Source organism: Pongo abelii, chromosome 7, assembly GCF_028885655.2.
Source record: "Pongo abelii isolate AG06213 chromosome 7, NHGRI_mPonAbe1-v2.0_pri, whole genome shotgun sequence".
Lineage (NCBI taxonomy): Eukaryota > Metazoa > Chordata > Mammalia > Primates > Hominidae > Pongo > Pongo abelii.
Window position 1 is genome coordinate 85,091,706 of NC_071992.2, and position 25,983 is coordinate 85,117,688.

The 25,983-nt window shown below is 43.3% G+C and overlaps 1 pseudogene; it reads right to left on the bottom strand.

Annotated features, from left to right (window-relative positions):
- Positions 1-19,113: 19,113 nt before the first annotated feature.
- LOC112134608 (small ubiquitin-related modifier 2-like) lies at positions 19,114-24,804 on the bottom strand (annotated as a pseudogene).
- Between the last annotated feature and the right edge of the window lie 1,179 nt (positions 24,805-25,983).

The following is a 25,983-nucleotide window of genomic DNA, read 5'->3' on the forward strand; positions in this document are numbered from 1 at the left end:
CTTTCCCCCATCTCTCTCCCCCTCCTCGGGACCTCTGTATTCCCTGAGACACAACAATATTAAAATTAGGCCAATGAAAGACCCTGCAATGGCCTCTAAGTGTTCAAGTGAAAGGAAGAGTTGCACATCTCTCACTTTAAACCAAAAAGTAGAAATGATTAAGCTTAATGAGGAAGGCAAGTCCAAAACAGAGACAGGTCAAAACCTAGGCCTCTTGCGCCAAACAGTTAGCCAAGTTGTGAATGCAAATGAAAAGTTCTTGAAGGAAGTTAAAAGTGCTCCTCCAGTGAACACATAAATGATAAGAAAGTGAAATGCCTTATGGCTGATATGGAGAAAGTGAGTGGTCTGGATAGATCAAACCTGCCACAGCATTCCCTTAAGCCAAAGCCTAATTCAGAGCAAGGCCCTAACTCTCTTTAATTCTATGAAAGCTGAAAGAGGTGAGGAAGCTGCAGAAGAAAAGTTTGAAGCAAGCACAAGTTGCCTTAACGAAAGAAGCCATCTCTATAACATAAAAGTGGAAGGTGAAGCAGCAAGCATTGATGGAGAAGCTGCAGCGAGTTATTCAGAAGATCTAGCTCAGATCACTGATGAAGGTCACCACACTAAACAAGAGATTTTCAAGGTAGGTGAAACAGCCTTCTACTGAAAGAAGATGCTTTCTAGGACTTTCATAGCTAAAGGGGAGAAGTCAATGCCTTGCTTCAAAGCTTCAAGGGACAGTCTGGCTCTCCTGTTAGGGGCTAATGCCACTGGTGACTTTAAGGTGAAGCCAAAGCTCATTTATCATTTTAAAATCCTAGGGCCTTTAAGAATTATGCTAAATCTACTAAGTTTGTGCTCTAGAAATGAACAGCAAAGCCCCTATGACAGCACATCTGTTAACAGTATGGTTTACTGAATATTTTAAGCCCATTGTTGAGACCTACTGCTCAGAAAAAAAAGATTCCTTTCAAAATATTACTGTTCATTGACAATGGGACCTGGTCACCCAAGAGTTCTGATGGAGATGTACAAGGAGATGAATGCTGTTTTCATGCTGCTACCACAGCACCCATTCTGCAGCCCACAGATCAAGGAGTAATTTCAACTTTCAAGTCATGTTTTTTAAGAATACATTTTAAGAAGGCCAGGCACTGGCCAGGCATGGTGGCTCATGCCTATAATCCTAGCACTTTGGGAGGCCAAGGTGGGTGGATCATCTGCAGTTAGGAGTTTGAGACCAGCCTCACCAACATGGCGAAATCTTATCTCTACTAAAAATACAAAAATTAGCTGGGCATGGTGGTGCACGCCTGTAATCTTAGATACTCAAGAGGCTGAGGCACAAGAATCACTTGAACCAGGAGGTAGAGACTGCAGTGAGCCGAAATTGTGCCACTGCACTCCAGCCTGGGTGGCAGAGTGAGAATTCATCTCAAAAAAAAAAAAAAGAAAGAAAAAAAAAGAAAGAAATACATCTTAAGGCTACAGCTGCCACAGATAGGGATTCCTATGATGGATCTGGGCAAAGTGCACTGAAAACCTCCTAGAAAGGATTCACCTTCCTAGATGCCATTAAGAACATTCATGATTCATGGGAAGAGGTCAAAATATGAATATTAACAGAAGTTTGGAAGAAGTTGATTCCATCCCCCATGGATGATTTTGAGGGGTTAAGAGTTCAATGGAGGAAGTCATCACAGGTGTGGTGGAAATAGCAAGAGAATGAGAATTACAAGTGAACCCTGAAGACATGACTGAACTGCAGCAATCTCATGATGAAACTTGAACAAGTGAGGGGTTGCTTCTTACGGAGAAGCAAAGAAAGGGGTTTCATGAGATGGAATCAACTCCTGGTGAAGATGCTATGAACATTGTTGAAACGACACAAAGAATTTAAAATATTACATAAACTTAGTTTGATAAGGCAGGGGCAGGGCTTGAAAGGATCAACTCCAATTTTGAAAGAAATTCTACTGTTGGTAAAATGCTATCAAACAGCATTGCATGTTACAGAGAAATCTTTCATGAAAGGAAGAATCCATCAATGGGCAAACTTCATTGTTGTCTTATTTTAAGACAGTGCCATGACCACCCCAACCTTTAGCAACCACCACCCTGATCAGTCAGCAGCCATCCACATCAAGGCAAGGCAAGACTCTCCACAAGCAAAAAGACTGTGACTTGCTGGGCCAGGTGCGGTGCCTCATGCCTGTAATCTCAACACTTTGGGAGGCCAAGGCAGGCAGATCCCCTAAGGTTGGGAGTTCAAGACCAGCCTGACCAACATGGAGAAACCCGTCTCTACTAAAAATACAAAAAATTAGCTAGGTTTGGTGGCACATGCCTGTAATCCCAGCTACTCAGGAGGCTGAGGCAGGAGTATTGCTTGAACTCAGGAGGTGGAGGGTGCAGTGAGCCGAGATAGTGCCATTGCACTCCAGCCTGAGCAACAAGACCGAAACTCCGTCTCACAAAAAAAAAAAAGAAGAAAAAAAGACTATGACTTGCTGAAGGCTCAGATGACCATTAGCATTTTTTACCAATAAAGTATTTAGTATTATTAATTATTTTTATTAGTTTTTAGAGACAAGGTCTCACTCTGTTGCATAGGCTGGAGTATAGTGGCACAATCATAGCTCACAGTAACCTCAATTCCTGAGCTCAAGTGATCCTCCTGCCTCAGCCTCCCAAGTAGCTAGTACTATAGGCATGTGCCACCACACTCAACTAATTTCTTTTTTTTTTTTTTTGAGATGGAGTCTTGCTCTGTCACCCAGGCTGGAGTGCAGTGGAGCGATCTCAGCTCACTGCAACTTCCGCCTCCCGGGTTCACATCATTCTCCTGCCTCAGCCCCCGGAGTAGCTGGGACTACAGGCACCCGCCACCACGCCCGGCTAATTTTTTGTATTTTTAGTAGAGACGAGTTTCACTGTGTTAGCCAGGATGGTCTCGATCTCCTGACCTCGTGATCCGCCCGCCTTGGCCTCCCAAAGTGCTGGGATTACAGGCATGAGTCACCCTGCCTGGCCCAACTAATTTCTTTAATTTCTAATTTTTTAGAGGTGAAGTCCTGTGATGTTGCTTAGGTTGGTCTTGAGCTCCTGGCCTCCAGCAATTGGACTCCCAAAGTGCAGGGATTACAGAGCCACTGCACCTGGCCTACAATAAAGTTTTTTGTTGTCTTTTTTTTTTTTTTTTTTTAAAGACAGAATCTCCCTCTGCTGTCACCAGGCTGGAGTGCAGTGGCACGATCTCGGCTCACAGCAACCTCTGCCTCCCAGGCTCAACTTAGCCTCCCAAGTATCTGGGACTACAGGCATGCACCACCATGCCCAGCTGATTTTTGATTTTTTAGTAGAGATGGGGTTTCACTGTGTTGGCCAGGCTGGTCTCGAACTCCTGAACTTGTGATCCACCCGCCTCAGCCTCCCAAAGTGTTGGGATTACAGGCATGAGCCACCGTGCCTGGCCAAAAATTTTGTTTTTAATTAGCGAGGCGTGGTGGCAAGCACCTGTAGTCCTAGCTACTTGGGAGGCTGAGGTGGGAGGATCACTTGAGCCAGGAGGTCGAGACCTCAGTCAGTCATGATCCTGCCATTGCACTCCAGCTTCAGTGACAAAGTGAGACCGTGTCTCAAAAAAATAAATAAAGAAAGAAAAGAATGAAGGACCACATGAAAGAAATGGTAAATGGCATAGATATTACAAGAATGTTGTAAATTGTTACATGTTTTCCATTCAATATATTTCTTTTTGGATGAATAGTGTGAAAAAAATTGAGAAGGGAAACAAGACAGAAATTTTAGATGTTGGCCAATAACTTTTTGCTTACTTTATAAAAATGGGTAATATACTGTGGATCCCTCTCAAATTGCTTGCCAATTGACCTAATTTTTTTTTTTTTTTTTTTTTTGAGATGGAATTTTGCTCTTGTCACCCAGGCTGAAGTGTAGTAGTGAGAGCTCGGCTCACTGCAACCTCTGCCTCCCGGGTTCAAGCGATTCTGCTGCCTCAGCCTCCTGAGTAGCTGGGATTACAGGTGCCCACCACCACACCCAGCTAATTTTTGTATTTTTAATAGAGACAGAGTTTCACCATGTTGGCCAGGCTCGGCTCGAACTCCTGACCTCAGGTGATCCACTCACCTTGACCTCCCAACATGCTGGGATTACAGGCATGAGCCACCGCTCCTGGCCTTACCTAATTTTTTATGGGTACATAAGTAAGCACCCTCTATCTAACTCGGCTATGGGAATGACACCCTCCAGGTTTGTGGAAAGACCTAACCTTGACCCTGCTCATGGCTGATAAGTTCCACTGGGAACCTGGCTGAGCCATGGCAATCAAAATCCTTTCCTCCTTAAATGTGCATAGGACTCTGAGGGAGGTTAACCTCTGCACGAGGCTGGACCTGCTGTATCTAAATGCAGAAGCTGATGGTAGCCATTTTATACTCTGTTCTGGGGACGGAAGGAGTCAATGAAAGAGGCAGGAGAGAGAGGAAAATAAATCAAGCAGAGACCTAAGAAGAAAACAGACAGAAGAGAAGGAGAACGCTTGAGTGTACTCAGGTTCCTGACTCCAGTTTAGAGTCTTCAGCTTTCACAAAGCCTACCTGTGTCCCTACAAAAAATTCTAGCTTGAGCCAGTTTCTGCACTTGTAGCCAAAAGACACTTAGCCAGTACTCAAGTGGAGCCAAAAGCCACAGAAGTGGCTCTCTCTGTCTTTCACTTCTTTCCTTCCCATGATTAATACATTTTCTTAATTCAAGAACTTTATTAGAGAAATATTTACTGAGTACCTTACAAGACGCCCATGGGTAATGTGATTAAAAAGAAAAAGATATCACGTCATTGATATTTGGGAACAAACTGAGAATTTCAACGAAGTATTCTAACCCACTTGAAAGAAAAACATACATTTCAAATATTTAGAAAACTGTAACTCAGAATATATTATTTACTATCTTCTGTGTCATATGCTACACATATTATAAAAAGATTACATATATAATCTTCTTCAATTACCTTTTTTATTTTTATTTTTATTTACTTTTTTTCAGACAGAGTCTCATTCTGTTGCCCAGGCTGGAGTGCAGTGGTGCAATCTCAGCTCACTGCAAGCTCGGCCTCCCAGGCTCACGCCATTCTCCTGCCTCAGCCTCCAGAGTAGCTGGGACTACAGGCACCCGCCACCACGCCCACCTAATTTTTTGAATTTGTAGTAGAGACGGGATTTCACAGCGTTAGCCAGGATGGTCTCGATCTCCTGACCTCAGGATCCGCCCGCTTCGGCCTCCCATGGGGTCTCGCTATGTTGACCAGCCTGGTCTGGAAATCTGGCCTCAAGCAATCCTTTCATCTCAGCCTCTCAAAATGCTGGGATTACAGGCATGAGCCACTGTGCCTGACCAATTATCTTTAAAAATAAAAATGTATGAGTAAGAAAAATCCAGTGTTCTGGCCACGCATGGTAGCTCACACCTGTAATCCCAGCACTTTGGGAGGCCGAGGTGGGCACCTCACCTGAGGTCAGGAATTCAAGACAAGCCTGGCTAACATAGCGAAACCCCATTTCTACTAAAAATACAAATACTTAGCCAGGTGGGCGTGGTGGCACACGCCTGTAATCCCAGCTACTTGGGAGGCTGAGGCAGGAGAATGGCCTGAGCCCAGGAGACGGAGCTTGCAATGAGCTGAGATTGTGCCACTGCACTCCAGCCTGGACGACAGAGCGAGACTCCGTCTCAAAAAGAAAAAAAAAAATCCAATGATCCAATCTGGAGCTGTTTTGGGTAATAGCTTCATGGTAGAAGAACTCTGATCAATGTCATTAATATGCACCAGATTTCCCCCTGACACGGGCACGTCTGTTTGGCATCCACAGAGTAATAGTTATTGCCTGCTCTCTGCTCCTGATGGGAAGTTAACTCCCAAAGCTCTCATTTCTCTATCCCATCACCTGGAGTAAGATAAAGCCATAACGGACTGTGTGTATTTGTGAATTATGTTGGCTCCATGTAAGAACTTTTCTCCAAATCTTGGCTAGACCGTTTTCTAATTCTAAATTCATATTTATCCAAGTCCTAAAATAGTTGAAAAGAAATGCATTTAGAATTGTTTCCTGTATAGTCCATTAAATAGCATCAACATAAATTAAAATGTGCTGGCTGCCTTCTTAGTTGTTTTTTTTTTTTTTTAAGACAGGGTCTCACTCTGTCCCCCAGGCTGGAGTACCGTGGCGGGATCATGATTCACTGCCGCCTCGAGCTCCCCAGACTCAGGTGATCCTCCCACCTCAGCCTCCTGAGTAGCTGGGAACACAGGCGAAAGCCACCACACCTGGATAATTTTTGTATTTTTTGTAGAGACAGGGTTTCACCACGTTGGCCACACTGCTCTCAAACTCCTGGGCTCAAATGATCTGCCTGCCTCAGTCTCCCAAAGTGTTAGCATTACAGGCATGAGCCACCATGACCGGCCAAAATGTGCCTTCTTTTAGAACAAATTTCAGTTTGTTCTAGAACCAACAAGTCATAAGAATATCCATAATCATGGTTGGAGCCTTAACTCTTATGACTGCATCCTATTGGTCACCAGAAAAAAAAGACATGATACATGTATTAATAGGTTTATTAATCTATGTAGCATTTATTGAAAACTTTCTACGTGTTACTATGTTGGCTCAAGATGTATAATAATAATAATGCCTTCATTGTCTCATTGAATCTTGTTTTTTTTTTTTTTGGAGAGGGAGTCTTGCTCCGTCGCCCAGGCTGGAGTGCAGTGGCACAATTTCAGCTCACTGTAACCTCCACCTCCCAGGTTCAAGTGATTCTCCTGCCTCAGCCTCCCAAGTAGCTGGGATTACAGGCACATGCCACCATGTCTGGCTAATTTTTGTATTGTTTTAGTAGAGACAGGTTGTGGGGGCGGTGGGAGGGGGGTTCACCTGTTGGCCAGGCTGGCCTTGACCTCCTGACCTCGGGTGATCCACTCACCTCAGCCTCCCAAAGTGCTGGGATTACAGGCATAAGCCGCTGTGCCAGGCCCTCATGTAATCTTCATAGCAATCCTATGAGGCCGCTATTATCATCTCCAATTTACAGCAGAGGAATTTAGCCAACTTTTGCCTAAGATCATAGAGTCAACAAGCCCAGTGTGTGTCCAAGATGGGCAATGTCATCTTAGTTTTAAGAAGTACAAGCTGGCCAGGTGCAGTGGCTCACGACCGAAATCCCAGCACTCTGGGAGGCCGAGGCAGGTGGATCACTTGAGCCCAAGAGTCCGAGACCAGCCTGGGCAACATGGTAAATATCATTTCTACAAAAAATACAAAAATTAGATGAGCATCGGACGTGACAAGACCCTGTCTCAAAAAAAAAAGAAGAAGAAGAAGAAAGAAGTACAAACTGGTCCAGGCACAGTGGCTCACACCTGTAAACCCGGTGGTTTTAGAGGCTAAGAAAAAAGGAGACCCCATCTCTAAAAAATGGGGCAAGGGATGGGGACTCTGAATTAAGGTAATGACTGTTAGCTGGAAGAGGGAAAATTTGAGAGCTGATTTGAAGTTGAAATGAGGCAGGACCTGATGACAATGAATTGGATGTGGAAGACAAAGGAAAGACAGACCCAGGATCCTGGGTCACTCCCAAGTTTCTGGTAACGCCATTAAGTGACAAAAGACGATTAAGTGGCAATAGAGAATTCAGGAGGGGGCCAGCTATGGTGGATCACGCCTGTAATCCCAGCACTTTGGGAGGCCAAAGAGGGCGGATCACGAGGTCAAGAGACAGAAACCATCCTGGCCAAAATGGTGAAACCCCATCTCTACTGAAAACAGAAAAATTAGCCGGGTGTGGTGGTGGGCACCTGTAATCCCAACTACTCGGGAGGCTGAGGCAGGAGAATCGCTTGAACCTGGGAGGCAGAGGTTGCAGTGCGCCGAGGTGGCGCCACTGCATTCCAGCCTGGTGACAGAAAGAATTCAGGAGGGACAGTTAGTTAGGAAAGGAGTTCAAATTGAGATCTAAAGGGTATGTATTTAGAAATAATAGGTCTGTAGCACAGGAGAAAGATCTGGCTGTAACTACAGAATCATCAGTGGCAGTGGAAGGCACAGAAATGAATGAATTCACTTGGGGACAGCATATAGAGAAGGAAAAGGGCTGAGGGCCAATCCAAGTGACGACACACAGTTGAGTATGCGTCCAGTACTGAGCCAGATAGACTGGGAACCCCATCCCAGCTCTGCCACAACATGTGACCTTGGACAGTTTACTCTCTACACATAACGACAGTAATAATTCCTACCTCATGGAGTGACTGAAAATCAAATGAGAAAAGGTATCTAAAGAACCCAAAACCTGCCTGCCCCTAAGCAAATACTTAGTAAATGTTATTATCTCTACTAGAAAACACAGCAAAGATTTTACAAGTTTATAAACATTAAGTGTAAATTTCATATCTAATAAGATATTTACCAAATAATAATAAACGTACTCTATTGAGCAAGCTGGGTATTTTGCATTAGTCTCTTCAACCCAGGTAGCATTTCTCTGATTTAGTATTACGTTTATTATTCCCATTTCACAGCGGAAAAGACAGAAGCATTGAGAGGGTAATTGACTTGCCCAAGGCCACACATTCATGGTATGCATGAAGGGGGATAGGATGAAGGCCTTCTGGCCTTGGCCCCGCAGAAAGCTAAGAAAAGATCCCTGTTCACACACTTTATGAACCCATTAGAAAACATCAATATGTACAAGAAAAACGTCATTGAGATTTACCTCACCTTAAAAATAACAGATAAAATTACTCCCCATAGTTATGATTGCCAAAGGTGACAAAAGTAGAAAATAGACTTCCTGAAATTTTCTCCTGTAAATTTAAGACATTATTTGATGCTTACTTTGTGTCTTTACATAAAGTAACAGAAAGATGAATTGTGGATGACTACACTACATCTGGTACACTGTAATTATGTTCAGAAAATAGAAAAATGATTGATGTATGACTATCTAAAAAGGAATACATTATCTGTTTCACTTAACTCAGTTTACCTGCTCCCAATCGAATTAGCAAGTGGTACAATTCTGTGTTTCACTCAGTGCTTTTTATTTATTTTTCTCTCCCCTCCCCTCATGCAGTGCTTTCTAAACTAAAGAATATATTGCAACTCAATAAATACACATTTACAACCCCACATACACTTCTATTTTTTTCTCGATGGCTTTATTACTTGAATGACTAGTAATGTAAGTTAAAGATTTTTTAATTGCTTCTTTTTCTTGCATATTTATTTGCATTCCTAAATTTACTTAACAAAAGGTTTTCTTATTTACATAGATCAATCTTGAGTGCAAAGCCTATAGAATATACTTGCAAGAAGACAATGGCTCTGCAGGGTTAAGGTATTAGAGCCTAAGTACCTTTCATTGTTTAAAACATGGGCTAAGTGCTTCGTTTTAACCTAAATAGAGACCCCTTTTAGCACAAAGAGCCAAAGTGAGTCATGGGTCCCTGCCTCATCTTTGCACGATTACAATGAGGCATAAAACTCTGAAAACCTTTAAAGGTTTTAAAAGCTTGCTCCCTCCACCCCCCCAACCCCCCATCATCACTTCCCAAATCATCAGTGTCACTCACTGCTAACCTCATTGCAGCAAATGCAATTATTTTAACACGTACTAATTAGGTTTATTAGGTCTTGGAGTTTGGGCCAGGTCTTTCCTAAAGGGGCAGACAAGTCCAGTCTGTAGATTATTAACTAGCTGGGTCTATACGCCATAAAGTCCATTCTGACCTTTTTATTTTTTCATGAGACATTCATCAATGAATGGATTGATAGGACCACAAGGAAACGTGAAGCATTTGTGTGCAATACTTTTTCCTCTGAAAGAATGATTACCTGACAGATTCTATCGAATGCCAAAATCTAACATCAAATTTTATTCTTAAACAGGTGCAGCTTAATACAGTAGCTGTAACATAAACATTTTTATAAGTCCACAGAGAGAAAGCATGGCATGAACTCAAGATTCACTGGTTACAACTCCCAATTAATTTTCCAGGAAAAATAGTCATTTATTCACACTCTACCTTAGTTTTCTGATGAAAATGGAAATGGAAGAGCTAATCTGATTCAATATTGGGGGGGGCGGTAGGTAGGTTATTTTACACATATTTCTGTAGTATTTGGGTTTGTATAATGAGCACATAGTAAAACAATTTTTTAAATTATTTTGAAAATTGACAAAATGTTGACCATCATCATTTTTTTTTTCAGTGAAGAAAAAGGCATGCAGATAGGATGCAGGTTATTCTTTCAATGTATCTATTCAGCCAAGATTGTCCTTACTGTTTGCCTCTTACAAAATTTTTCTGAGGCACAGCTTCCCAGATACCTAATTTTTCATTTCATTCGCTGGCATCCCACCCCTCTGCCCTCCAAAATGTTATACTAGACAGAAAAATCCATTTTTGAATTCTTTTCCTGCACCATGTACAAAGCAGAATCTTAGAGACTCATCTCTGACATTAATGAATAAAAATTAAGTGTATAAGTCTCTTGAAAAAAAGGCTAAAAAAGAAGCATCTTTGAAAACAGAACTTTAGTTTTATTAAATTTTTTCTTTAATTCAGATTGCCTTTGCTTAGTTCTTGCAAGTTTAATTTACATCAAAATTTCCTGTTTGACTGTTCATTATATTTACCCAATATTTACACAAAGACTCTTTAGAAAGTACTGACAACATAGCTCAATTTGTGCTGTCAATTAACGTGAATCTCTAATACTTTTTATACTTTTTTCTCCCTGTGTAATGCATTCAAACTTTTCTGCTTAAAGATCTTGAAAAGAACATTTGCTCTTTCCCTTTCATTAAATTATTTTATTTTTGGACAGTTTGCACCCTTAACCCCATGAAACAGTAATTAAAATTTGCATAAATTCTCCTTCTCTATTCCCCTTGCCCACCAACCAGAGCTGTGCATTCTAATGTTCTTCACAGGTCCTCAGCAGTGAATGAAAATATTTATCTATAAATGCATATGAGGTTACCACAAGCTCTCTTGATGAGATTTACATTCCAAGAAGCCAGACATCTTAGAAAGTAGAATCAACATAACAATGCACTGAAACTGCAGGATTCCACAAATAAATTGCTGATAAATGTTGGTGACCCGTTTTCACTCTGCACTGTTTTTCATGAAAGTTATTTTAATTGCTTGCATACACACACACAGAGAAGGCTATGCTAGAGTAAATTAGTGTTTTGTCCCTTGCCAGAAGGAAGCTAAGAAGCTAAAAGGTAATGAGTTTTATTAACTCTCATAATGTCTGCAAAGTAGTACAGCGTCAAAGTATTGGATCCCATTTTAGTCACTCCCCAAAGACCTACTTACAGGAGTAAACGCATCAATACCTAATTGATCAGCAAAATGCCGGCTGATGCACTCTGCTTCCAGTTACTAGCTTAGTTCTTGCACCATTCCCATACACTGTAATGAACCTACCAAAACACACACTGCACTGTGTCGGACTCAGCAAGATCTGTTTCCAAAGTTTCCTCAAAGCTTATTTGTTTGGAATTAGAATAACTTTTTCCTTAGAAACTATGTTACCAAAAAAAAAAAAAAGAAACTATGTTAAAATAGTTGTGAAGTTCTCTGGCCAGGACACAAAAGCTTTCACACTCATTCTGCTAATTTGCAATGAAAAAAAAAAAAAAAGACTAGAAAGCAAAATGAAACTAAACAAAACTGTAAAAATAAAAGGATAAGAAATTGGTGTATTCATCCGTAATTCCAGTGCTTGGGAAAAGCAGATTTAATTAGAGACTGTTATGGGCTTGTTCAGGAGGTTTGCAGGCAGGCGTGATTTGTTTCCTAGCAAGTGTCCTTTAGTTAGTGTATTTAATTGAGAAGGATAGCTCACCATTTCCTTGACACTGACGTAGCACTATTCTTATCATCTCAGTCGTGATGCCTAAATCCCTTCACGGCTAGATAACTCACTTTCAAATGAAGCCACTGGACAAATCAGTGGTTCTCAGGGTGGGGTTCCCTGACCAACAACATCAGCTTCACCTGGGATCTGGTTAGAAATGCAAATTCCCGGGCCCTACCCTAGCCTTACTGAAACTGAAACTCCCAGGTGGGGCCCCTGCCATCTGGGTTTCCATAGGCCTCCAGGGGCTTCCGAGACATGCTAAAGTTCGAGAAGAACTGGATTAGGCCTCTGTTTCCAAAACTATCCTAGTGATAAAAAAAAATAACCTGGGGCCCTGATTAAAAGGAAAGATTCTCAGAACCCATTCCCCGGAGTTACTCGAGTCACTCAGTAGAGCCGCTCTGGGGCCCCCAAGAGTAGGTATTTTAACCAGTAGCCCAGGTGCCTCTTCTCCTCTGGCAAGTTTAGGAAACTCTGTATGAGTTATCTCAAAGTCTTCCCTTCTAGAAGGCTTTCTAGAACAAAAGTGAGGTTGAGTGAGGATTAAAGAGATTCTGTCTCCTCCTGTCCTTCAAAGTATGAGCTGGAGGACAGACGGAACCTGAGGCAGGCAAAAAGATTGTGTTTATATCTGTAAGGAAACTCTTGCCAGTAAAAGATGGAGAAGGGAGGCATGGCTGGGCCAATGTCCCTGTGTGCAGAGATACAGGAAAGATGGAAAATACACTTTGGTAACTAGCTGAAATGGCCTCCAGGCAAGAGGGAGATAAAGAGGATAGTGTACAATTGACCACTTACCTTGGCAAGATATACCTAAATTAGGTGTTCACAATTTAGAAGACTGGGTGTGTGCAGTGTTGAGTAATGCCAATTGTAGGTACAGCTTCAGCATTCTATTGACATTAGATTGCCTTCCATCTTGACTCTGGAAACAGTGCCAGTGACTAGGGGCCCACTTCGATGGGCAGGCAAAGAAGGCAAGCCCTGGAAGTCCCCCAGCCTCTGCTAACAAATACCTGAAATTACACCCCTAAGATTTCAATAGCTTTTTTTTTTTTTTTTTTTTTTTTTTTTTTAAGACGGAGTCTTGCGCTGTCTCCCAGGCTGGAGTGCAATGGCACGATCACGGCTCACTGCAACCTCCACCTCCCAGGTTCAAGCAATTCTCCTGCCTCAGCCTCCCGAGTAGCTGGGATTACAGACGCCTGCCAGCACGCCTCGGTAATTTTTTGTATTTTTAATACAGAAGGGGTTTCACTATGTTAGCCAGGCCGGTCTCCAACCCCTGACTTCATGATCTACCCACCTCAGCCTCCCAAAGTGCTGGGATTACAGGTGTGACCCACCGCGCCCGGCTCAATAGCTTTTTAGTCTTGAATTTCTTTTTCTTTTTAAAATTATTTTTATTTTATATATTTTAGGATATTAGACCTTTGGTATATCTTGGATTTCTTAAAGAATGCAAACATTAAGGCTTATTTATCTCAGGAACCATGCTGCTAGTCCTGTCAGGTTCAGCCTTTTTTTGTAAGGAGAGGGCCTAGGGACTTCGGGTAAGTGGAAGAATGTCTGTATTTTAGGTGGCTTAAGAGAGCCCTTAGGGCTGTCTTGTTTGCTTAAAATGGATAGAGAACCAGGTTAGAGCGTATGAAGATAAATAATAAATGAGTGACAGCTCAAGACCACAATTAGGCCAAGGTTAATAAGATTCAATCCCGGTGGGCAAAGCTTCTCTCTTTGGAAGGAGACACTACATAATTGTATCTGGCTGATGCACTTGTTGGTATAGCTATCATTTAAAAAAAAAAAAATCTAAATCAAAACCAAATCAAGAGTATAATCTTGATGAAATTTAAGAACCTATTTGTAGCCAGGCACGGTGGTTCATATTGGTAATCCCAGCAGTTTGGGAAGCCAAGGCAGGTGGATCACTTGAGGCCAGGAGTTCGAGACCAGCCTGGCCAACATGGCGAAACTCTGTCTCTACTAAAAATACAAAATTAGCCGATGTGGCAGCAGGCGCCTGTAGCCCCAGCTACTTGGGAGGCTGAGGCAGGAGAATCATTTGAAGCCAGGAGGCAGAGGTTGCAGTGAGCCAAGATCATGCCATTGCACTCCAGCCTGGGCAACAAGAGCAAAAAACTCCGTTTCAAAAAAAAAAAAGAATCCTCAGGATTTTAATATAAAAGTGCTATATGGCTTCCTTCCAATACCAAAATTAATGTCATTTCTGAAGATTTAGCTAAAATAAAAGATCCTAGCACTGCATTTCTTGGCCGAAAATGCAGTCATTTTCCATTTGGTCATTTGGCTAAGTTAAGGTACAGTGGCCTTTAGAGTTGGAAATGAAGGTCAAGACAGTTGGCTTTTGGTTTTTGCCCAAGAAAATTCATTGTGCATGTTTTTATTTTTTATTTTTATTTTTATTTATTTACTGATTTTTGAGACAGAGTCTCTGTCGCCCAGGCTGGAGTGCAGTGGTGCCATCTCGGCTCATTGCAACCTCTGCCCCCCAGGCTCAAGCAATCCTCTGATCTTAGCCTCCTGAGTAGCTGGGACTACAGGTGTGCGCCACCATTCGTGGCTAATTTTTGTATTTTTTGTAGAGACAGGGTTTTACCATGTTGCCCAGACTGGTCTCAAATCCGTGGCTGCAAGTGATCCACCCACCTTGGCCTACTACAGTGCTGGAATTACAGGCATGAGCCACCTTGTCCCGCCATGTTTTTGTTTGTTTGTTTGCTTGTTTTTGAGAGGAGTCTCCCTCTGTCCTCCAGGCTGGAGTGCAGCGGCACAATCTCAACTCACTGCAACCTCTGCCTCCTGGGTTCAAGCAATTCTCCTGTCTCAGCATCCTCCTCCCGAGTAGCTGGGACTACAGGCACCTACCACCACACCTGGTTAATTTTTGTGTTTTTAGTAGAGACAGGGTTTCACCATATTGGCTAGGCTGGTCTCAAACTCCTGACCTCAGGTGATCTACCCGCCTCAGCCTCCCAAAGTGCTAGGATTACAGGCGTGAGCCACTACACTCAGACCCCACCACATTTTTAATTCTATAGAATAGATGATAACCAAGGTTCACCAAAGCAGAGAGGTTAGGTATTGCACAAATTTAAGAGTAAGGTAGATCATTCAGAATAAAAAGAACCTTTACTTTCTCCCTTGGACTCAACCCCATTATTTCTTACGCTTTTCCTGCAGGCCAATACAATACTTGGCCACCGAATTTAGTATTTTTGGCAAAGCACATAATAATAACCTATTGTTAGAATCTTCTAGCATCCAGTTAACATCTAATTACTTTGAAATTATTATAGTTATTATTAAATACACTTAAAATCAAGGATGGAAAATGTCAAAATTAAAAACTTTTTCCAGCATTCAACCTCTGGTGAGAAAAGAAAAAAAAAAAAAACTTTTCCAAGCAGCCAACTTTGCTTTAGTTGTTATACGGGGTGACTAGACAAAAAGCCTACACAAAACTGTTTCCTGCAAATCCATACAGTATAGTACCTGAAAAGCAATTTACTTAGCAAACTTTATTACTGAAAGAAATATGTTGAAGAGTCCAGACACAGTGGCTCACACCTGTAATCCCAGCACTTTGGGAAGCTGAGGTGGGCAGATCACTTAAGGTCAGAAGTTCAAAACCAGCCTGGCCAACATGGTGAAACCTTGTCTCTACCAAAAATACAAAAGTTAGTTGGGCATGGTGGCGGGCATCTGTGATCCCAGCTACTCAGGAGGCTGAGTCAAGAGAATTACTTGAACCCTGGAGGTGGAGGTTGCAGTGAGCTGAGATCGCACCACTGCACTCCAGCCTGGGCAACAGAGTGAGACGCCTTCTCAAAAAGAAATAAAATTCAAAGAAACAGGCTGGGCTCAGTGGCTAACACCCGTAATCCTAGCACTTTGGGAGGCCAAGGCAGGTGGATCACGAGGTCAGGAGTTAGAGACCAGTCTGGCCAATATGGTGAAACCCTGTCTCTAATAAAAATTCAAAAATTAGCCAGGCGTGGTGGTGCACGCCTGTAGTCCCAGTTACTCGGGAGGCTGAGGCAAGAGAATTACTTGAACCCAGGAGGCGGAGGTTGCAGTGAGCTGGGATTGCATCACTGCACTCCAGCCTGGGCAACACAGCGAGACTCCATCTCAAAAAAAAAAAGAAAGAAATATGTTGAAGAATGAGATGCTCTATCAAATAGCCTCATTAATGGTTATGTTCATTATAATTGGATTATTAATTGTCAAATAATTGAAATATGGCAATAATCTCCAAATACCAAAATCATGGTGACTCTAATATATTCTTTCTGGGTGTGCTTCTGGGTCATCGTTAAAAGTATTTTTTTTTTTTTGAGATGGAGTCTTGCTCTGTCGCCCAGGCTGGAGTGCAGTGGCGTGATCTCGGCTCACTGCAAGCTCCGCCTCCCGGGTTCACACCATTCTCCTGCCTCAGCATCCTGAGTAGCTGGGACTACAGGCACCCACTACCAGGCCCGGCTAATTTTTTGTATTTTTAGTGGAGACGAGGTTTCACCGTGTTAGCCAGGATGGTCTTGATCTCCTGAGCTCGTGATCCACCCACCTCGGCCTCCCAAAGTGCTGGGATTACGGGCGTTAGCCACCGCGCCCAGCCCATTAAAAGTATTAATCATTGTTGTGTAACAGAAATAAACAGATGCAGTGGTTCAACAAAGACAAACAAGTGCAATTTTATTTATTTATTTATTTATTTTTGAGACGGAGTTTCACTCTTGTCACTAATTTTGTTTTTGGTTTTGTTTTTGTTTTAAGACAGAATCTCACTCTTTTTTTTTTTTTTTTTTTTTGAGACGGAGCTTCCCTCTTGTTGCCCAGGCTGGAGTGCAATGGCACAATCTCGACTCACTGCAACCTCCGCCTCCTGGGTTCAAGCAATTCTCCTGCCTCAGCCTCCCGAGTAGCTGGGATTACAGGCATGCGCCACCACGCCTGGCTAATTTTGTATTTTTAGTAGAGACGGGGTTTCTCCATGTTGGTTAAGTGGGTCTCCAACTGACCTCAGGTGATCCACCCACCTCAACCTCCCAAAGTGTGGGGATTACAGTCATGAGCCACCGCGCCCGGCCCAGAGTCTCACTTTTTTGCCCAGGCTGAAGTACAACGGCACGGTGTTGTCTCTCTGCAACTTCCACCTCCCAGGGTCAAGCAATTCTCCTGCCTCAGTCTCCCAAGTAGCTGGGACTACAGGTGCATGCCACCACACCTGGCTAATTTTTGTATTTTTGGTAGAGATGGGGTTTCACCATGTTGGCCAGGCTGGTCTTGAACTCCTGACCTTGTGATCTGCCTGCCTCAGCCTCCCAAAGTGCTGGGGTTACAGGTGTAAACCACCATAATTGGCCTAATTTTTGTATTTTTTAGTAGAGACAGGGTTTCACCAAGTTAGCCAGGCTGGTCCTGAACTCCTGACCTCAGGTAATCCACCCGCCTTGGCCTACCAAAGTGCTGGGATTACAGGCGTGATCCACCGCACCCGGCAGAAAGTGCAATTTTTAAAATGGGCAAAGGACTTAAATATTTCTCCAAAGAACATAATAGTTTCTCGTCATCAGTCATTAGGTATGTACTAATCAAAACCATGATATAGCACTTCGTGCCCACTAGGAGGGCTATAATTTTTTTTTTTTTTTTTTTGAGACGGAATCTCACTCTATTACCCAGGCTGGAATGCAATGGTGCCATCTTGGCTCACTGCAACCTCTGCCTCCAGGGTTCAAGTGATCCTCCTGCCTCAGCCTCCCGAGTAGCTGGGATTACAGGCTCCCACCAGCACACCCAGCTAATTTTTGTATTTTTAGGAGAGACAGGGTTTCATCATGTTGGCCGGGCTGGTTTCAAACTCTTGACCTCAGGTGATCCACCTGCCTTGGCCTCCCAAAGTGCTGGAATTACAGGTGTGAGCCACCACACCCGGCATGGCTATAATTTTTTAAGTGGGAAATAACAAATGTTGGCAAATTTATTATTTGACCCCTCCCTCCTACATTGCTGGTGTGACTGTAAAATACTGCAGCCACTATGGAAAATAGTTTATCTATTCCTTAAAAAGCAATTATAGAATCATCATAGGACCCACCATTTCTACTTGAAACCCAAAGTAATTGAAAGCAGGGATTCAAACAAATGCTTATACACAAATATTCACAGCAGCACTATTCACAAGAGATAAAAGATGGAAATAACCCAAATGTCCAACAGCGGATGAACAGTTACACAAAACATGGTATACACACAATGAGATATTACTTAGCCATAAAAAAGCATCAAGTAGACTGGGCATGGTAGCTCACACCTTAATCCCAGCACTTGGGAGGCCGAGGTGCGTGGATCACCTGAGCTCAGGAGTCCGAGACCAGCCTGACCAACAATAGCGAAACCCTGTCTCTACTAAAAATTTAATTTAGCAGGGTGTGGTGGCACATGCTTGTAATCCCAGCTACTTGGGAGGCTGAGGCAGGAGAATCGCTTGAATCCTGGAGGCAGATGTTGCAGTAAGCCAAGATCGCGCCATTATACTCCAGCCTGAGCAACAAGAGCAAAACTCCATCTCCAAAAAAAAAAAGAAAGAAAGAAAAAAAAAAGCATGAAGTACTAATACATGAATGTGGATGAACCACAAAACATACTTGAGCCCAGGAGCTCAAGACCAGCCTGGGCAACATGATGAGCCCCCCATCTTAGTAAAAACTCTTTTTTATTTTATTTACTTATTTTTTTAAACAAGAAGTTTATTTAAACAACAAGACTTGAAGGGAAAACTATCTAGGATTCTTTTTTGTTTTAGAGTAATTTATCCCTACTTAAAGACAGATTGCCCTACATGTAACAGCTACATACAAAAAAGTTATAAAATTGTCCTTGGTTTTGCAATGATAAATGAAAAACAGTAAAATTCTCCAATTGAACAAGGTATGCAAGGATTTTTATTTTTGTTTATTTATTTTTTTGTTAAAACAGTGAGAGCAAAACAACTCACTGGAATATAAAGAGCTGAATGAGCATGCCGCTAATGGAGAAAGGGGGTATTTTCACAGAATCAGTATTTTTCCCCACTCTGTCTCCACTTGATGTCAATCAAAACATACCATTGGCTGTTTAGTTTTAAAAAATGCAAAATGCAATATGCTTGTGCACATATACCAGTTACTTTACATACAATAAAGGAATGGGGAAAGGGGAAATGAAAGAATAGAGAAAACTATGCTGTAGTAGTCAGGATGTGGTGGAACCAAATTGCAGTTTTCTAATTGAGAATGTAATCTTGGTCTTGAAAGAACAGAGTTCTGGAGTAAAGAAGCAGGTTCCCTTTTCAGTAGACACCTCCCATCTGCTATTGGAACACATCAATTGTATCTTCATCCTCCATTTCCAACTGTGCAGGTGTGTCTGTTTCATTGATTGGTTACCTGTGGAATCGTAATCTAATCTGCCTCATTGACAATCCTTGTCTTTCACAATAGGCTTTCATTAGTTTACTAAGTGGTGTATGCCTCTTAATCTTAAACTGCATCACAGAACCATCTTGCCCCGCCACCGTTAAATTAATATGATCGTGGTTCTCAGCCTTGACTCCTTCCTCGGGCTTTTCATCAGCTATGGCAAGCATCAGAGTCTCCTCAGCTGTAGCTTCACAAGAGAGGTACCAGGTTCACATGGAACGAGGAAAATCTTTTAAAAAAAATAATAATAATAGGCCAGGCACCGTGGCTCATGCCTGTAATCCCAGCACTTTGGGAGGCCAACGCGGGCAGGTCACGAGGTCAGGAGTTCGAGACCAGCCTGGCCAACATGGTGAAACCCCGTCTCTACTAAAAACACAAAAATTAGCCGGGCATGGTGGCACATGCCTGTAATCCCAGCTACTCAGGAGGCTGAGGCAGGAGAACTGCTTGAACCCAGTAGGCGGAGGTTGCAGCGAGCCGAGATTGTGCCACTGCACTCCAGCCTGGGTGACAGAGTAAGACTCTGTCTCAAAAATAATAATAATAATAATAATAATTTTACATATATATATATTTTTTTTGAGATAGGGTCTCACTCTGTCGCACAGGCTGGAGTGCAGTGGTGTGATCTCAGCTCACTGCAACCTCTGCTCCCCAGGTTCAAGTGATTCTCCTGCTTCAGCCTCCCAAGTAGCTGGGATTACAGGCTCCCACCATCATATCTGACCAATTTTTGTAGTTTTAGTAGAGATGGGGTTTCACAATGTTGGCCAGGCTAGTCTCGAGTCCTGATCTCAGGTGATCTGCTCACCTCAGCTTCCTAAAGTGCTGGGATTACAGGCATGAGTCACCGTGCCCGGTCATAAAAATAATTTTTAAAAAGAAAGGAACAAAGGAAGGAAGGGAGAGAAGAAGGGAAGGTTCTCTCTATGTTGACCAGACTGGTCTCAAATTCCTGGGCTCAAACAATCTCCCCACCTCGACCTCCCAAAGTGCTGGAATTATAGGCCTGAGTCACCATGCCGGTCAAAAAGCTATCTACTTAGGGAATGCTTTGAAATAAATGGAGCCCTTCAATTCTGCCCTGATAGTCAACATTTTATCTATTAGCCAGAACTTCAGAGAATGACAAATGTAGACCACATCATTTTGTGTCCATTCATTGCTGTTATGCCATCAGCCTATGTTGAGAGATGTTCCAAGGAGCTCCACCATACACCATGGTGCCTGTAGTTAATAACAATATAATATATTCTTGAAAAATGCTAACAGAGTGGATGTTATGCATTCTTGCCACAAAAATGATAGCTATGTGAGGCAATGCATATGTTAATTAGCTAGATCTTGTCATTCCACAATGTATATATACAGAACATCATGCTACACATGATAAATACAATTTTATCTGTCAATTTAAACAATAAAATAAAAATTTTAAAGGAGCTCTAAAAATCTATTTTATTTATCTACAGTGACCTTGGGATTTCCTGAAGGAAAGGCATTGGAGTAGAAGTAAGAGCTGACTGTGAAAGCCTGAGGAGGAGCTGCCTTATTGTTAAGGGGTAGCAAGAAGCCCAGGCGTGGCAGTCCACGCCTGTAATCCTAGCACTTTGGGAGGCCAAGATGGGAGGATCGCTTGAGCTCAGGAGCTTGAGACCACCCTGGGTAACATAGCGAGACTTCGTCTCTACAAAAAATGGTTTGGTTTTGTTTTTTCTTTTTTTTTTTTTTTTTTTTTTGAGGCAGAGTCTCACTCTGTCGCCCAGGCTGGAGTGCAGTGGCGCGATCTCGGCTCACTGCAAGCTCCACCTTCTGAGTTCACGCCATTCTACTGCCTCAGCCTTCTGAGTAGCTGGGACTACAGGCACCCACCACCACTCCTGGCTTATTTTTTGTATTTTTAGTAGAGACGGGGTTTCACTGCGTTAGCCAAGATGGTCTCGATCTCCTGACCTCGTGATCCACCCGCCTCAGCCTCCCAAAGTGCTGGGATTACAGGCGTGAGCCACTGCGCCCGGCCTGGTTTTGTTTTTTCAAGACAGAGTCTCGCTCTTTCGCCCAGGCTGGAGTGCAGTGGCACGATCTCTGCTCTCTGCAACCTCTGCCTCCTGGGTTCAAGCGATTCTGGGGCCTCAGACTCCTGAGTAGCTGGGACTACAGATGTGTGCCACCATGCCCAGCTAATTTTTTAATATTTTTAGTAGAGACAGGGTTTCACCGTGTTGGCCAGGCTGTTCTCAAACTCCTGACCTCAGGTGATCTACCCACCTTGACCTCCCAAAGTGCTGGGATTACAGGCGTGAGCCACTGTGCCCAGCTACAAAAAATGTTTAAAACTAGTTGGGTGTGTTAGTGCACACCTGTAGTCCCAGCTACTTGGAGGCTAAGAAAGGAGGATTGTTTGAGCCCAGGAGTTTGAGGCTGCAGTGAGCTATGATTGTGCCACACTGCACTCCAGCCTGGGTGACAGAGCAAAACCTTGTTCAAAAACAGATAAATATATAAATTAATAATAATGCAAATAAAAAGAGTACTCTGAGCAGTGCTTAGAGCCAGAGCTGGGACTACCCAGTTACTCAGGAGGCTGAGACAGGAAGATCACTTGAACCCAGGAGTTGAGTTCAGCACTTTGGGCAACATTGAGAGACCTCATTTCTAATAAATAAATAAACTAGAACTCTGACCGGCAACCTGCAGCCACCTGCCCAGAAAATCAATCCCTTATCTACAATGTGCTGTTGCACAGGGAGCCAGCATGTTTAACTCAGACTTGCAGAAGCCACACTCTATCTCTAATAACAATTCAGGATGCTAAACAACACCAGTTATAATGACTGGCTCAAAATGGCTAGGAAGAACTCGATTAGTAACTGACAGCTTCCCTGGTTTTTATGCCCACTTCCAACTTAGGACCAAGCAGAAAAGTCAAATGCACACCCCTAACCAATCACATCGGGTGCTTTCCTTCTAGTTAGCCACCTACAGCTTTCCCAAGCCAGCAGCCTCCATTCAGGACCGACCTGAAGCCTTCCCTTTTTCTGCTATAAAGCTTTTCTGTTTCCCCTACCTGCCTTTGAGACTCTGCAAACACAAGTGATGGTGGCTGACTGCCTTGCTATAGCAAGCTCTGAATAAATAGCCTTTGCTTTTCTCAGTTGGTCTTCATTTATGTCTACAGAAGGTTTTGAACAGAAGAGTGACATGATCTGTCTTAGGTTTTAAAAAGATCAGTGTGTGGCTGGGCATGGTGGCCCATGCCTGTAATCCCAGCACTTTCTGAGTGTCCCAGGCAGGCAGATCACTTGAGTCCAGGAGTTTGAGACCAGTCTGGCCAACCCTGTCTCTACCAAAAATACATAAAAAATTAGACAAGCATGGTGGTGCATGCCTGTAGCCCCAGCTTCTCAAGAGGCTGAGGTGGGAGGATCACCTGAGCCTAGGGAGGTTGAGGCTGCAGTGAGCCATGATCATGCCAGAGATGATGTTAGGAGCCCTGCAACAGCTACAGAGATGGTGAGGGCTGGTCCCATTCAAGGATTCAATGTAGGTTAAGAGACAAGAGAAGGATGACTCTAAGGCCTTTTTTTTTTTTCCTGCTTACCTGCTTGTTTGCTTATATTTGACTGAGCAGCTGAAGATTAGAATGGCATTAACTGAGGGAAGTCATGGGTGAAGCAAGGTAGGGAGGAATGCCACGAATTTGTTTTTGCACAAATTAAGTGGAGTTTTTTTGTTGTTGTTGTTGTTTTTTATTTTTTTTGAGATGGAGTCTCGCTCTGTTGCCCAGGCTGGAGTGTAGAGGCGCAATCTCGGCTCACTGCAAGCTCCACCTCCCAGGTTCACGCCATTCTCCCGCCTCAGCCTCCCGAGTAGCTGGGACTACAGGCGCCCGCCAACACACCTGGCTAATTTTTTGTATTTTTAGTAGAGACGGGGTTTCACCGTGTTAGCCAGGATGGTCTAGATCTCCTGACCTCGTGAGCCGCCTGTCTCGACCTCCCAAAGTGCTGGGATTACAGACGTGAGCCACCGCGTCCAGCCACACAAATTAAGTTTGAGATGCCTGTTTGACTTCATAGGGGAGATGTTGGGCAGAATCTGGGTTCAAGGAAGAGATCCAAGCTGAAGATAGAAATACAAGATTTGTCCACATAAAGATAATTATTAAAGCTATGAGACAAAAGAGAAAAAATGCAAGGACTAAATACCCATTGTTCTGAAATATGCTTTTTCTGTTTTTCTACTCAGTAAATGCAGATCTGCCTCATTCTTCCTAACTGCCGCATTTGGGAGAGAAATATCAATCTGTTTGTCTATCCTTTTACTGTTGGGGCCAGGCGCGGTGGCTCACGCCTGTAATCCCAGCACTTCGGGAGGCGAGGCGGGTGGATCACGAGTTCAGGAGATCAAGATCTCGGTGAAACTCCGTCTCTACTAAAAATACAAAACAAATTAGCCGAGCGCGGTGGTGGGCCCCTATAGTCCCAGCTACTCAGGAGGCTGAGGCAGGAGAATAGCGTGAACCCGGGAGGCGGAGCTTGCAATGAGCCGAGATCCTACTGCACTCCAGCCTGGGCGACAGAGCAAGACTCCGTCTCAAAAAAAAAGACAAACCAGTTTTTGTTTCTTTCTTAAAAGAAGGAAAATATAAAGAAACATATCCTTGGCAGCTTTGAAAGAAAGAGAATTTTCTTCTCTTAACAAGGCATTTCAAGGCCTAGATGTGGCTCTGTTAATACAGAGAAGTAACACCTTGAGGAAACAAAGCGTGCTACTTCACCCCCAAATCACAGCGGTAATTACCTTCCCGATGTTCATTTGGGTAAAAAAAAATCATCCTTCATTAGATTTACGTTTTCTGATGTTGGAATACTAAATTAGGTAGTCGTCTTCCTAATAAGTCACCTTGGGTATTACCTGTGCATGCTCTATTCAGATCAGTGGTCTGGGAATAAAACGTAGGAGGGAGAAGGGGGGAATTCGGGGAGTTAGATAGCGTTGGTGGCAAGATGGAGGAGCCACAGGACTGTTCTGAATGATGCCACCAAACTGTTGTTTTCATAAAAAACAGGCTAATAAATCCTCTTAACAGGAATTTACTAACACTGAAGTTCAGCTTTACTATGCTCTGCAAGACGACTGCGTTAGTTTCCTGAGGCTGCCGTAACAAAGTTCTACAAAGTGGGTGGTTTAAAATAACAGAAATGTATTATCTCACAGTTCCAGAGGCCAGAAGTCCAAAACGAAGGTGTTAACAGGGCTGTACTCCCTCAAAAGGTGCTAGGGAAGAATGCTTCTTTGCCTCTTTCAGCCTCTGGCAGCTCCCGGCATTCCTTGGTTTGTGGCTGCAGGATTCTAATCTCTGCCTCCATCTTCACATGACTTTCTCCTGGTCTGGGTCCTCCTCTTCTTTCTCTTATAAACACTTGTCATTGGGTTTAGGACCCACCTGGATAATGCAGGATGATCTCATCTCCAGATCCTTAACTTGACTACATCTGCAAAGACCCCCCTCTGGCACCCAAACTGGAGTGCAGTGGTGCCATCACAGCTCACTGCAGCCTCAACCTCCCCGGCTAAAGTGATCCTCCCATCTCAGCCTTTTTTTTTTTTTTTTTTTTTTTTTTTTTGAGACAGAGTCTTGCTCTGTCACCCAGGCTGGAGTGCGGTGGCGCTATCTCGGCTCACTGCAACTTCTGCCTCCCAGAGTCAAGTGATTCTCCTGCCTCAGCCCCTTGAGTAGCTGGGATTACAGAAGCACACCACACCCGGCTAATTTTTGCATTTTTAGTAGAGACAGGGTTTCACCATGTTGACCAGGATGGTCTCCAACTCCTGGCCTCAGGTGATGCGCCCACCTCGGCCTCCCAAAGTGCTGGGATTACAGGCGGGAGCCACTGAGCCTGACTTATTTTTTAATTTTTTCATTGATATGTCATAGATGTACCCATTTTCAGAGTGCACATGATAATTTAATACATTCATATAACTTGTAAAGATAAAATCAGTGTAACTGGGATAACCATCACCTTAGGAAAAACCCGTTTTATTTCTAAATTTCATTTATTTATTTATTTATTTATTGAGACGAAGTCTAGCTCTATCGCCATGCTGGAGAGCAGTGGCACGATCTCGGCTCACTGCAACCTCTGCCTCCCAAGTTCAAGCGATTCTCCTGCCTCAGGCTCCGGAGTAGCTGGGACTATAGGCGCCCGCCACCACACCCAGCTAATTTTTGTATTTTTAGTAGAGACAAGGTTTCACAATGTTGGCCAGGATGGTCTCGATCTCCTGACCTGGTGATCCGCCCACCTCGGCCTCCCAAAGTGCTGGGATTACAGGTGTGAGCCACCGCGCCTGGTCTTAATTTTTGTTTTTTTTAGTAGAGATGGAGTTTCGACGTGTTGGCCAGGCTAGTCTGGAACTCCTGACCTCAGGTGATCTACTGGCCTCTGCCTCCCAAAGTGCTGAAATTACAGGCGTGAGCCACCGTGTCCGGCCAAAAGCCGTTTTAAAATTGTCTTTCCCCCTAATTACTGGTTCATCCAAAG